Below are 14,305 nucleotides of genomic sequence, written 5' to 3'. Positions count from 1 at the left end.
GTTTTCGATTTCTCCCCGATCCAGACTTCCTGGCTGCTGACAAACGTTCCCCAAACACTGTAATTACATTTGTAACGGTTGAATTGTCAATTTTTAGCGATTATGCCAGCATTGCGCGAGAGTAGCTCAGATTTTCGCGATGATGGAGCAAAATCCTGCTCACTGCTGCTGTTGTTGCCCGCCAATGGTGTTGTTGTTGTTGCCCGCCTATGTTGCTGCTTAATCGCTACATTCCGTGAATTATTGGAATGAACAGTGTCTGAGCCTGTAAAACTCTGATCTGCTACCTAATAAAAACCCACCACTGCTGTTTGTTTATATTTCCGCTCCACCGACCCCGCCTATGCCCCGCAAAGAACCGCAAATTCATTTGACAACCACGAAGTCCGAACCCGAGAAACAACAAGAACCCTCTACGCTAAGGTTGTCCAACATCTATCCGACGTGTGCCGAGACGAACAAGGTTTGAGCCTAACTACACACGGAATTGCCATCCGGCTGCAAATCATCAGGTGAGAGGAGAGAGTGCTATTGTTTGCTTGAGAGGCATTTGCTTTGCAAATCAGACAGTTCCCGGTAGACCTCGATCAATTTTTGGCGATTGCAGCGCCATCTGCATTTGAGTTTGGGAAGCATTCAATTTTGAATTCCGTGCTGCCAGTATGTCAGAAGAAGTTTTTATTCAAAATATTTTATCAAAGATGGGTCATAAGTTCGAAGAAATTACTGACCAAATAATACAAAGCAAAGATTTTATGTCCACCATGGTCGATAACGCACTGGCTAAATTGCAGCATTCTGGAGATGAATTACTCACCCTTAAGCGAGAAAACTCGTCCTTGAAAAAAGCTCTTAGTGATTCTGTAAGCTTTACCAAAACTCTTGAACAACGACTTCAAACTCTTGAATCTTCAATTATTAACCAAGAGAAATCATCACTGGCGAACAATGTCATTATTACTGGTGTACCAGTCGTACCTGACGAAGTATTACCCAAAGTGGTTGAGAAGACCCTATCCTCATTCAGATGCAATGTCTTCTGTTTCCACGAAAAACAAGCCTCCAATTCGTGTTGTTCTGAAAAATGTTGCTACAAAGACTAAGATTCTTGAAGATAAACGTAAGTACGGCCGTCTTCACGTCAACGAACTTAAAATAGATGCCCCGAATGTCCAATCAGAACAAGTCCATGTATCTGTTCGTAGTGAATTAACACCGATGATAAATGGACTACTTCAAGAACTGCGAAGTAAGCAAAAACAGTTCAATATTGCGTATGTTTGGCCCGCTCTAGATGGAAACATACTTTTGAAAAAGACTTCGAAATGTAAACCGATTGTTATTCGTTCACGGTCGGATTTGAAGAACATCCCTATGCACTAAAAACATAGTAGTTCTTGTAAAATTGTTACTTCCGGATTGTGGTAACAATAAAGCTCAATTTCCAAACTCGTAACGTTCCCTTTATTCGTACGAAACTCTACCGGGACACGTTTTAAATTCCTACGATTTGAATACAAATTAATTTTGGAATACACTAAGAACAATTTTCAAGCTTACGTTTAGTGAACTTCCTATCGCTTACTTCCGTCTCGATTCCAGCTATTTTCCGCTGCTAGTCCCTACACCTTTAATAAACCTAGGTTAGAGATTCAATTTCCACTTTTCTCAATCAATTTCTCACCTCAATTCGATTTCGGTTCAATCTGGCGATTCCTAATTGAAAACGCTTCGTTGCGTGGTATTGTAGCCTAGATTAATTAACAATGCATTAGAACTATCACTTTTAATCACTTTTCATAGGCATACCTGTGCTCAACTTCCCTGCGCAGTTTCACTTCGCGCCTTCGTACTAAAGTTGCAAATGCCTAGATTGGGATAATTTTCAATTATTATTTGCGTTACGCAATTCAATTTGGTGTTTAGGCCTACCTTAGCACGTAAATTTAGGGTAAGTATTCAAACTCAACAATAACCACTGCGAACTTAGCTTTAATTTTCTTCTGATCACCAAACGATACTACTTGCATTGAAATTCCACAATCTTTGTTTTGTTTACAATCTATCTCGATTTATTTTTCCCGCCTATACTCCTGAACTCACTTCTCACCTACACATTCGAACGCATCTTCGAATTCTCCTGCTGTCATTGCGCGAGTGCGTTCAATGGCACTTTCGGTATCGAAAGTCAGTTCAGTGACACTCCCCCCTAGTTTGCTGACTCCGCCTCTGAGTCAGCAAACTCCTTCTTAGCTCTTACGTCTATCACTGCAACCTTTACCGCCGGTCTCTCGTAGACACCTTTCGCCGTCTTTATTGTTACGGTACGCACCTGCCCGTCTCGGTTTACCGTTCCGATAACTCGTCCCTTGGGCCAACAATTCCTCGGCAGCTCCGAGTCGACGATGACCACGATGTCGCCTTCTTTGATCGGTGGTACGTTCTGATGCCACTTGGAACGCCTGGTGATCTCCGGCAGGTACTCCCGCAGCCATCTTTTCCAGAAGTGGTTCGCGATCTGCTGCGATAGATGCCAACCTCGACTCAAAGCGATGGAGTTGACTTCCAGTTCGGTCCATGGTTTGAATCCGTCGGAACTGCCCAGCAACCAATGGTTCGGTGTGAGCGCTGGTGCGGCCTCGTCTTCGATGGGTACATGGGTAAGCGGCCGTGCGTTGATGATGCCTTCAATCTCGACAAGAGCACTCCTCAGTTCTTCCTCCTTCGGGCGATGGGGTAGCTGCAGTTCCACTAAGGTGCGCTTGACGGACTGCACGAGTCGTTCCCAGCTCCCCCCCATATGGGGAGCTGCCGGTGGATTAAAACACCAAGTGGTTGTCGCCGAAACAAACTCCTGAGCTATCTTTTGCTGGTCGACGTCCTGCAGGGCTTGCTTCAACTCTCGATCGGCTCCGATAAAGTTAGTCCCCCTGTCGCTGTAGAAAACGGAAGGTGTTCCTCGTCGCACAATGAAGTTGCGGATTACCATTATGCACGAGCTTGTTGTTAAAGAGCTAGCTAAATCAAGGTAGACCCCGCGAATAGTGAGACAAGTCAATAGAACCCCCCACCTTTTTTCAACCCTTCTCCCTATAGCCACTTCCATCGGTCCAAAATAATCGATGCCGGTGTGTGTAAACGGTCGAACGAAAGCTGCTAGTCGACACTTTGGTAGGTCAGCCATTGCTGGAGGACGCGGACGAGCTTCCCGCAGCTTGCAGCGTTGACAGTTGGACCTGACCTTGGCGTATACTCTGCGTAGACAACTGATGCAGTATTTCTGGCGAACTTCGTTGATGACTGACTCGTGGTTTTGATGATGGAACTTCTGGTGGTAGCTTTCAACGATGAGATTCGTTATCGGATGGTCGCGCGGAAGGATGATAGGGTTGGCGATTTCCACTGCAAGGAACTTGCACGCTCCAGTTCTCCCGTGCATGCGCAGCAATCCTCTTTCATCGATAAACGGGTTGAGCTTGTACAGCTGACTTTGCTTGGGAATCGTTGCGTTGCGGTCGTCGCGTCGGAGAATGTTGAGCTCGGTTCGGAAGACGTCTTGCTGTGCTGTGCGGAGAAGGTATTCTTCAGCTTGGTGTATCTCTTCGCTCGAAAGGATTTCGATGGTGCGGGTGAATTTCTTTGGTCGAAGCTGGCGTAGATATCGGAAAACGTAGGCGGTTGTGTTGACCAATCGTCTCCAGGTTGAGAAGTCTTTAACTGGGATGATCTCGCTTTCCGTTGGGAAGTGCGCGTTGACGCACGCTCGCATCTCTTCCACCGGTTCCGTCAGTTTTTCCGGGGTATCTGGCCATTCTTTTTCTGCTTGCCACAGGAATTCTGGTGCTTTGAACCATCTGCTGTCGTTCGTCAGAGAGGGTTGACACTGCCACTTCGTGCCTTCGTCCGCTACGTTCCACTTCGTTGGGACCCACTTCCAGCTCGATACGCTCGTGAGATCTAGGATTTCGCTGACTCTCGCGGCGACGAATGCGTTGTATTTGCGGTGGTCGGCACGTATCCAGGCGATAACGTTGCGGGAGTCTGACCAAAAAACTCGACGGGCAACCTTGATCGATAGTCCCTGCATCACAAACGCAGCTAATCTGGCTCCAATTACTGCCGCCTGAAGTTCGAGCCTCGGAATCGAGAGATACTTGAGTGGTGCTACACGACTCTTAGCGGTGACGAGACTGCATTCGATGTTTTCGCCTTCCACGAATCGGAGATAGACAGCTGCTGCCGTGCCATTTTCGCTCGCGTCGACAAAGGTGTGCATCTGGATCTCAGTGTGATGACCAAGCGATGAAGACATCCTGTAGCACCGTGGGATACTGACGTTCTCAACGTTCGGAAGAAGATGCAGCCATTTTCGCCACTTTTCGAAGCACTTATCGTCGATGTTTTCGTCCCAGCCTACTCGGGTCCGCCAGATCTCCTGTAGCAGTACCTTGAGAAACATTAGGAAGTGCGCGATGAGACCTAGAGGATCGTAGATGGTCATCAGGGTGCGGAGTACCTCACGTTTCGTAGGGCAACGATTGCCTTCCAGCAGCTCACGTCCTAGCCGATCCCAGTTGATTTTGTAAGTGAAACAGTCGGTCTTAGTACACCACCACATCCCCAATACCTTCTCGGTCGCTAGGCTGGATGACAGGTCGAGGCTTTTCTCTGCACAGGAATCTCCACGAAGCGCTGATAGTATGCCAACGGAGTTGGACATCCAATTGCGGATTTCAAACCCGCCTCGATTGTTGATGTCCCAAACAGTCTTCGCCAACTCAATCGCCTCCTCTTCGGTCTCTGTGCTACACAACATGTCGTCGACATACGTACACTGCACTATGGCCGCAGAGGCTGCTGGGAATTGCTCGTTGAAACGTTCCGCGTTCATGTTCTTCACGTACTGTGCACTTGATGGAGAACAGCACGCCCCGAACGTCATCACCTGCATAACGTAAACACTGGGTTCACCTAGCTCTCTCTCATCTCGCCACAGAAATCGCTGGCTATGCTGGTCTTCGTCTCTAATTCCAACCTGGTGGAACATCTCCCTGATGTCGCCACAAATACCGAATCGATGTTCGCGAAATTTGAAAAGCACGGAAACAAGCGGAGTGGTCAGATCCGGTCCCGTGAGTAGTAAAGAGTTCAGCGAAACTTCATGCGTTGTTGCTGCGGCGTCCCAGACGAGTCGAACTTTTCCTGGCTTATTGGGGTTGATGACCGGAAAGACTGGTAAGTACCAGACACGCTCGTGGTTTTCCTCCAGTTCCTCCTTCGTAAGCTTCCGAACATAGCCCTTGGTGACGTAATCAGCCAGTTTCTGTTGCAGTACTCCCCTCAGCTCCGGGTCTTTCGCCATGCGTCGCTCGAGATTCAAGAACCGCTTCAGCGCCATCGGTTTGCTGTCTGGCAGATGCGTGATGTTGTATCGCCAGAGCAGGCCGGTTGTATATCTCTCGCCTTCGAATTTGGTTAGCTCACGTAACAGCTTGAGGGCCCTCTCATCGTCGGCGGAGCGCATCGTCTTAGTGGGTGCTGTTATTCCTAGACTTTCAAGAGAGAAGAAGTCCTTCACCGCGCGATCCAGCTTCCCGTCAGCATCATCTTGCATCTGGTAGTCACAGGCGTAAACGTGGTACGTATAGTGCACCATACTATGCGACTCTCCCGTCGGCACTCCTCCGTATATCGTCCATCCCAGGTTGGTCTTAACTGCAATCGGTTGTCCGGATTCGCCCTCTCGACTCTTCCTGACCAACGTCGCGTTAGCGTGTTGCACTCCGATTAGCAGACGAGGTCGGACATCGGTGTACGAATCTACGGGAATTCCTCGTAGATAGGGGTTATCTCTCTGAAGCTGCGTCACGTCGAGCGTTTGAGACGGAAGTTGCAGCTCCTCCACTGTCCTTACATCCTCCAGGTGATACCGCTTTCCTTTAAGTCCGGACACATCTAAACTGACGATTTGACTGTTGTCCTCTGTTCGATATGTGCCTCCAGTCCACTTGAGGCCCAAGGGACGAAGTTCTCCTTTTAGGTTCAGCTCATCTGCTAGGTCTTGGTCCATAAGCGTTAGCGAGGATCCGTCATCCAAGAAGGCGTAGCATTGAATCACAATCCCGTTTCCATGCACCACGACTGGAACATAGCGAAACAGGACAGCGCTGGACCCGGACAGGTGAGTGTTACAGGACCGCTCTTCCCGTTGCGCGTTGTCTCCAGTCTGGATGGGCGTAGACTCTGAGTTTGGCTGCATGGGCGCGGACTCTGGGTTTAGCTGCTTGTGCAGCAATGGGTGATGTTTGCATGTGCATCCGTTGACTCCGCAGTTCCTGGACACACATCCTCCTCTGTGGCGCTTCAAGCATTTCCGGCACAGCTTGGCTTCGCGTGTGATTGCCCACCGTCCATCGTATGACAACTCCCGAAAGCCTTGGCAGTTCGCGAGAGATGCACAAGATCCCCTGCAGACAATGCACGCTGTGGGGTAGGCTCTTCTGGCACCGGCTGATGATGTACTACCTCCTGGCAAATGAGCGTGGTACTCCCCCTGGTGCTCAACGTGAGCATTCACGTATGCCTTAGTTCTCCTGCGTGGCTCCTGGTTGTGAGACGATGCTTTGGTCTGACGCGGCTTCGAAACCAGACAGGCGTCTTCGCCTATTTCGTAAATCCATTTGCCGAATGTCTTCAGGTTAACCTTCTGAATACTTCTGGAGTGTTTCGCCCACTGTAGTTGCATTGGTCCCGGAAGCTTGGAAACCAGGGAGTTCAGCAACGAAGCATCCTGCTTGAGCTCCTTCCGACCACAGGCGTCGATCGTCACCGTCAGGTTCTGGACGTCCAGCGCGAAATCGACCATCGCGTTCATCGACTCAGGGTCGACCGGTGGAATGGCAAGAACCTTTTCTTTCAGAGATTCGATGATAAACCTTGGCTGTCCAAACTTCAATTTGAGCGCATCCATCGCCCTGTTCACTGTCTTCGGATGGAGAAGAAAACTTCGAACGGCAGCAAACGCATCTCCCTTCAGGCAGTTCCTCAGCCGAATCATGTTTTCGTCGTCTGTGTAGCCGCACATCCGGGTCGTGCTCTCAAAAGTGGAGAAAAACATCGGCCATTCCTCGGGATTCCCTGAGAACGCAGGCAAGTCCTTAGCGACAACGTGGCGAGCGGCGAGCTGATTGCGCGTCAGGTTACAAGTTAACCGGCTACTGGTTGCGTCTTTTCGCCTGTTTTCGCCTTTCTTTGCTGGCGTAGAACGACCCTTCGGATTGAAGCTAGATTCGTTAGTTCCTCCCTTTTCGTCCTCACTAGAGTCATCGCTGCTGTCTGACACCGTTTCCTCCTCGGAATCATCGCTGGAATCCATTTCTCCACCTTCTTCCTCTTCTTCGTCGTCGGAGCACTCTTCTTCTTCATCCGCACTAGGAGATTCCTCTTCTTCTTCTTGGCGCCTTCCACCAGTGGCGCCTAACCAGTTCTGCACCTTAGTATCAGCGTCCACTTCCTCTTCATCGGCGTCTTCTTCATCCTCCAGGTCGACCAACTCCTCCAGAATGCTGAAGTGTTTCTCCATCAGCTTCTTTTTCTCTTCTAGCAGCTTCTGTTCTGCTTCGAGTTTCTGCAATTGCAGCTCCAGGTGCGCTTTCGCCGACCTTCTCGATCCCGCTGACTTAACAGATGCTGCTTTGGGTGGTTTCGTGGTTCCCACGGGTTTCCTCGGCAAAGAATCTCCCATCTCTTTCATCGCTGATGAAGTCTTGTTCTTCTTCCCGTCGCTGGTTTTCTCCGGCCTCGATTTTTCGACCTTCTTCGCTGCAGCGGTGTTCCTGGCAACCTTCGTAGCACCCGTCTTCTTCTTCTTTTGCTTCGCCTGGCACTGTGCACAATTCCACTTTCTATTCTCCACACTTTGGTTCACTCCCACACAACTAAAATGGTTCCATCCATCACAATCATCGCACTGAACCATCCGGCTGTTATCGACCGACTTACAGGTTCCACAACTATGACCGACATTAACGACCGTGTTCGCGGAGGAAGTATGGCTAGAATTGTTATTGGCTATAGGGTATTGTTTTTCGGAAGAGGTTTTCTTTTTGGTTTTTGTCGTGCCTGGTTTCGATTTGCCGTTCTCAGTGTTAGGGCCAAGAGCAACGGACTTGAGTTGAGGGGGGGTATCACTTTTCGCCTTAGGGGAACTACTCGCTAAGCTCTTACCTTTTTGGGCAGCAGTGGCTGCGGTGCTGGCTGAATCGGACATTTTCGTAAACGAATTTAAAATGTAAAATTGTTACTTCCGGATTGTGGTAACAATAAAGCTCAATTTCCAAACTCGTAACGTTCCCTTTATTCGTACGAAACTCTACCGGGACACGTTTTAAATTCCTACGATTTGAATACAAATTAATTTTGGAATACACTAAGAACAATTTTCAAGCTTACGTTTAGTGAACTTCCTATCGCTTACTTCCGTCTCGATTCCAGCTATTTTCCGCTGCTAGTCCCTACACCTTTAATAAACCTAGGTTAGAGATTCAATTTCCACTTTTCTCAATCAATTTCTCACCTCAATTCGATTTCGGTTCAATCTGGCGATTCCTAATTGAAAACGCTTCGTTGCGTGGTATTGTAGCCTAGATTAATTAACAATGCATTAGAACTATCACTTTTAATCACTTTTCATAGGCATACCTGTGCTCAACTTCCCTGCGCAGTTTCACTTCGCGCCTTCGTACTAAAGTTGCAAATGCCTAGATTGGGATAATTTTCAATTATTATTTGCGTTACGCAATTCAATTTGGTGTTTAGGCCTACCTTAGCACGTAAATTTAGGGTAAGTATTCAAACTCAACAATAACCACTGCGAACTTAGCTTTAATTTTCTTCTGATCACCAAACGATACTACTTGCATTGAAATTCCACAATCTTTGTTTTGTTTACAATCTATCTCGATTTATTTTTCCCGCCTATACTCCTGAACTCACTTCTCACCTACACATTCGAACGCATCTTCGAATTCTCCTGCTGTCATTGCGCGAGTGCGTTCAATGGCACTTTCGGTATCGAAAGTCAGTTCAGTGACAGTTCTTATACCTAGATTTAACCAAACATGACTGATCCTACAAAAAAGTACCAATATCTTCTGCGAATCTACAGAAGATATTCAAAAAAGTCATAGAAAGAACCCTAAACTTCTGCAAATGAATATTCGTGGAATGAATAATCCAGATAAATTCGATTCGCTGAAAATATTCCTCGAAAATCTGAAGATAAATATCGATGTTATCGTAATAAGTGAAACGTAGGTAAAGGAAAAGAACATTGCCTTTTTCAATTTACCATCTCGTCATCTCGTTTAAGTAACGGCGGCGGCCTTGCAATCTATGTAAGGGATGATATAAAGTTCACTTTAAAGCGCAATACTGAAGATGATCTATACCACCAAATTGGAATCGAAATTTTACACTACGGAGAACCGATGACTGTTCATAAAATTTACAGACCACCGGGCTGCAACTTTTCCAAGTTCATTAACCACCTAGAGATACTTCTCACCGAAGCAAACCTCAGTAAGCCCATCTTCATATTGGGTGACCTCAATATTCCTATCAATAGGGAGAACGATAGTGTAGTATTGCAGCACCAAAGTCTCTTGAGTTGCTTCAGCCTCGCTGTCTCAAATAACATTGTCACCAGACCTGCTAGCACCACAGCATCGTTCGCTTCAACGACCTCCGTACAATAATTAATTGCACATTTGAGTGTGACATCAGTGATCACAGGCCTTTAAAGGCCAAAAAAGCTTTACCGGAAGTTAAAACCTTATCTCGGCGACATACGAATCGAGAACATCTCGAAAAAGACTAGTTGATTTCCTAAGAAATACTGATTTTCGGAACCAAGACCCGAATGCTAGATTGAATACTATAACTGAACGCTACCAACAACTTCTTGTTAAACACACCCAAGTCACTACCGCTGTAGTTCGCATGAGGAAAATATGTCCATGCATGACTCTAGAAATATGGCAACTTTTGAAATCAAGGGATAAAATTTTGCGGAAATGGAAAAAGAACCCCACGAACCTCAATCTTTCCGAACAAATGAAGAGAATGAATAAGCAACTACAGAACGCAAAACGGAAGGCAAAAATCGAATATTATGAGCAACTTATGAATACATCCAACAGGAAAATTCTTTGGAAACGAATTAACGAAATGATAGGAAAGAATACCAAACCTGATGAGCTGTCATTGAATCTGCATGGAGAATTTGTTGATAGTCCATTACCTGTGGCAAATGCATTCAACGAGTTCTTTACTGCAATTGGACAGCATCTTGCAAGCCAACACCACTCGACCGGAAACATAGATGAATTTGGAACCATCAAGCGGATCAGAAACTCAATTTTTCTTCGACCATCCACCGTCTGAGAAGTCATAACAATAATATCCAGTCTGGATCCTTCGAAAGCTTCTGGAGTGGACAGTTTTCCTGTGTCAGCGCCTAGAACCACCACGTGGTTTTAGCCCCTATTCTCATTTCAGCCTTCAACGATAGTGTTCGTATGGGCAAGTATCCCGAATGTCTTAAGCTCGCTGTTGTCCACCCAGTGTTTAAGTCCGGTGATCCTAAGGCACTTAATAGTTACCGACCGATTTCAGTTCTCTCTGCCTTCAGCAAGGTATTTGAGAAGCTGATCGCAACAAGACTGTTGGAGTTTCTAGATGGTGAAAATTCTTTCTATCAATATCAACACGGATTTCGTAAAGGAGGTTCCACGGAAATAGCTCTACTGGAACTAGTTAATAGTGTGTCATACAATTTGGATCAGAAGAATGAAATACCGGGAGCTTTGTTTCTTGATTTATCAAACGCTTTTGATACAATAGATCATGTTTGTTGCTGAAAAAATTAGAAGCATATGGTATAAGAGGCTTAGCAAACGAACTGATGCACAGTTATCTGGAAAATCGTCAACAATTAGTTAAAGTCAACGACACATTAAGCTCTCAGTTACCCATAAGTGTAGGCGTACCTCAAGGGAGGTCCGCTTCTGTTTCTAATTTATGTGAACGACTTATCTAAACTTACCCTGTGTGGAATCCCGAAGCTGTTCGCTGATGACACGGTACTGGAATATTCGAAGAAGGATGTAGAAGCCGTCATTCGTGAAATGGAGAGTGACCTGATTACCATAGATAAATATCTCGAGAACAACCTACTTACATTGAATGCCACTAAAACCAAATTTATTATCTTTCGTGGAATCAAAACGAAACTGCCGCCACATTCACAACTTATCCACAAAAATAGTGAAATAGAAGAAGTATCGTGCTTTAAATACTTAGGAGTGCACATAGACAACCGCTTATCTTGGAAGCCACACTAACAAATCTTGTAAAAACTTGTGCCCCCATTTGCGGATAAATCCGTAAGTTTTCGCATTTCATGCCAAGACATGTTTTGCAAAAGCTTTATTATAGTTTTATACACAGTCGCTATACATACGCTATTAGTGCTTGGGGACACACCAATGTAACTCATTTATTAACGTTAAAAGTTCAGCAGAATAGATGTTTGAAATCTATCTTTAAGCTTCCCTACTTGTACCCCAGCTTAGATCTGTATAGAATGCCAGGACATAACATTTTACCAATAAGCTGCTTGCGTGACTTACAAACTTTGGTTATCATGCACCGAATAGTACGAATCAAGGACATCCACCATAATTTCAATGTACATCATGCAACTCATAATCATAATACCCGGTTTATGGATAGATTATTTGTAGAGAGTTCAACAACGAGAATCGGAGAAAGGCGATTAGAAACTACAGGCCCAAAAATGTACATTCGTCTAAGTAGAGAAATTCGTCATAGTGAAAATGTACCTATATTTAAAATTCGTGTAAAAAAATTCTTAAAATCCAATTAAGAGCGGTTAATTTAAGCATAGCCATACTGAATTATATCCTTGTTAGCTTCAAATAAAACCTTTTAGAGGAACGCAAGTTCATCTGCGTTTTTTCAACAGGATTTTTAACTTTTCTTTTTTTGCCAGTCAGCGTGTTGAAAAGTTAGCCAGAAAATACATTTGAGTTTGCAAATAAATTTAACGACTATAAGTAAAACTTACCATTAAAAAAACAAATTCCATTTCACTTAAGGAAAATTAATGTGTTAATAAATTTTCACAATGCTGTTTCCGGCGCCGTCAATAAGCTTAAATCGATGCGTCCTGGTATTGGTACCCAAGTAACTAGAGGCGAAGGAAGAAGCGGAAGGGGCATGTTGGTAACATGCCACAAGGAAAATGATCCCGAAGAAAAATAATACTTGCTTTGAGATGCAAAATCAGTGAAGTATTACAAAAAAAATATATAAAATTTAAATCTGTGGCTTTGTTTAGCCATACGCAGCAAATCTTGAAGTTCTCCCTCATTACTTTTTCGCTCCGAGAATTTCCTTCGGCCCGGCTAGTAAAAGTACCAAAATGAGCATGGCGACGAACGTGTTAAAACGGTGCATGATAAACGCGATTTTCCAGAACTTATATCGACAAATTCGCCCTGTGATACACACATGTTCGTGTTTTGATTTTTTAGGATGCACGTCTCGTCCCAACCGGATTCGAAGCGAACACCCGTTTGCAGGACAGTCGTTTGGCATTCTCCCAACATGTCCTGCCCAGCGTATCCGGCAGTAGAGTTTGCGCGAGCTTGTGCCAAAGAAGGTTCTTAACATTCGTCGATTGAACACTCCGAGTGTACGAGGTCCTTCTCGAGCAATATCCATGTCTCGTGCCCGTAGAGAGCCCCAATCCTTCCTTCTTCGCATTTCAGTTTGAAGAAGATTTCCTCCACCAGATGATTAGATCAATGTCGTCGGCAAACCAGATAAGTTGACTGGATCGTACTCAACATTTCGCCCACCACCCATCGAATAACACATTGAATAGACCATCGCCTTGTCGAAGCCCCCTGCGCGATTCGAATAAACTCGACAAATCACCCGAAATCCACTGCGTTCCATCAATCGTCGCCTTGATCAGTCTGATCTAGTCAACTTCTCGGACAAGTCGTTCTCGTTCATGATTTTCACAGCATTTTTGGAGGATTTACCGCAATGTGAAGATCTGGTCCTTCGTAGACCATCCCTCCCATGAAGCCAGCCTGATGGTGTCCCACGAATCTGGATTGCTTGTGGCGTTGGGCGGCGGAGTAGCGTCCGCCATTGTCCGTCAGGATGCCCCCGTCCTTATCCCGGCACATTTCGGCTTGTGACACGAAGCCTTTGCGGGATGCGTTGAGTTTCTGATATAACTTTCGTGTTTCTTGGTATCAATGCAGCTGCCCTAGCTCCACGAGTTTCTCCTCCTCCAGGTGGCGCTTTTCCCCTGGAAAATGTGGATTTTCTACACTACACTACACTCCTCGTCGAACCAATCGTTCCGTCGAGTTCGTTCCATATGCCCGATGACGTTCTCCGCAACACTGTTGATGGCTATCTTGATGGTATGGGTATCCCAACAGTCCTCGAGAGAGGCTTCGTCAAGCTCGCTCTCTGCCGGCAGCGCTGCTCCCTTTTCGTCGCGTGAGTCTTCGCCGATATCCATCCAAAATTTCTTGTTCATTGATCTTTGCTTGTATATTTTCGCAGTCACGGGCTCACAAGTCCCGCAGCTGTTTTGGGTCCCGAACACCATCAGGACGTTTTTGCACTCCGCACGCCGCCCCTGACAAGGTTGCTCGCACCCCAGCCAACACCACGGGGAGGTTCAGAATCGGAGTTGAAAGATAAGAGTGATATGACCACTATCTGAAGGTTGGGTGTATGGGGTCTCGAGTTGCACATTATCTACTATTCGCCAGCCAAGTTTAGGGGTGCCAAAATGATTATATATTTTTTCATTGCATTGTCATTGAAAAACCTTTACATGCGTACTGAGAATTTGCAACTTTCCGGTCGAATTCTATCCGAATGTGTAATTATGCCCCGTAAATGAATTCAAACGGATTTAACTGTTGATAGGTGAAAATTTGAAACAATTCAGAAAACGTATAATTAGTTAAAAGCAAGCAAAACCTGATTTTAGTAACGCTCCTAGTGGTGAGGTCACCAGCAAATTACAATTCGAGGTTATGGCTGAGGCCAATTTGTCGCCAATACTATCGTGCGTGTTTACCCTTACAGCCGAGGTTGGAGTCATATGATGTTAACGGTCAGCCAAAAATCTAGGAGACTACGTTAAAAACACTGGTGTGGTTGTAGACCGAACAGTGCCGCTTATATT

At 45.8% G+C, this 14,305-nt stretch overlaps 1 protein-coding gene and 1 long non-coding RNA gene across 3 annotated transcripts in view; one reads left to right on the top strand and one right to left on the bottom strand.

Annotated features, from left to right (window-relative positions):
- The window catches only part of LOC129761049 (cadherin-23-like), a 62,115-nt gene that overhangs the window by 11,804 nt on the left and 36,006 nt on the right, over nucleotides 1-14,305 (top strand). The window lies entirely within an intron of this gene.
- LOC129737537 (uncharacterized) lies at nucleotides 8,451-9,065 on the bottom strand. The gene is made up of 4 exons (XR_008735470.1): nucleotides 8,824-9,065; nucleotides 8,701-8,759; nucleotides 8,576-8,642; nucleotides 8,451-8,519 (listed from the first exon to the last, which is right to left on the bottom strand). It is a non-coding gene; the product is annotated as an uncharacterized LOC129737537 (long non-coding RNA).

Source organism: Uranotaenia lowii, chromosome 1 (genome assembly GCF_029784155.1).
Source record: "Uranotaenia lowii strain MFRU-FL chromosome 1, ASM2978415v1, whole genome shotgun sequence".
Taxonomy (NCBI): domain Eukaryota; kingdom Metazoa; phylum Arthropoda; class Insecta; order Diptera; family Culicidae; genus Uranotaenia; species Uranotaenia lowii.
Note: the sequence above shows the minus strand (reverse complement) of the source record. Positions and strands in the feature narration are given on the sequence as shown.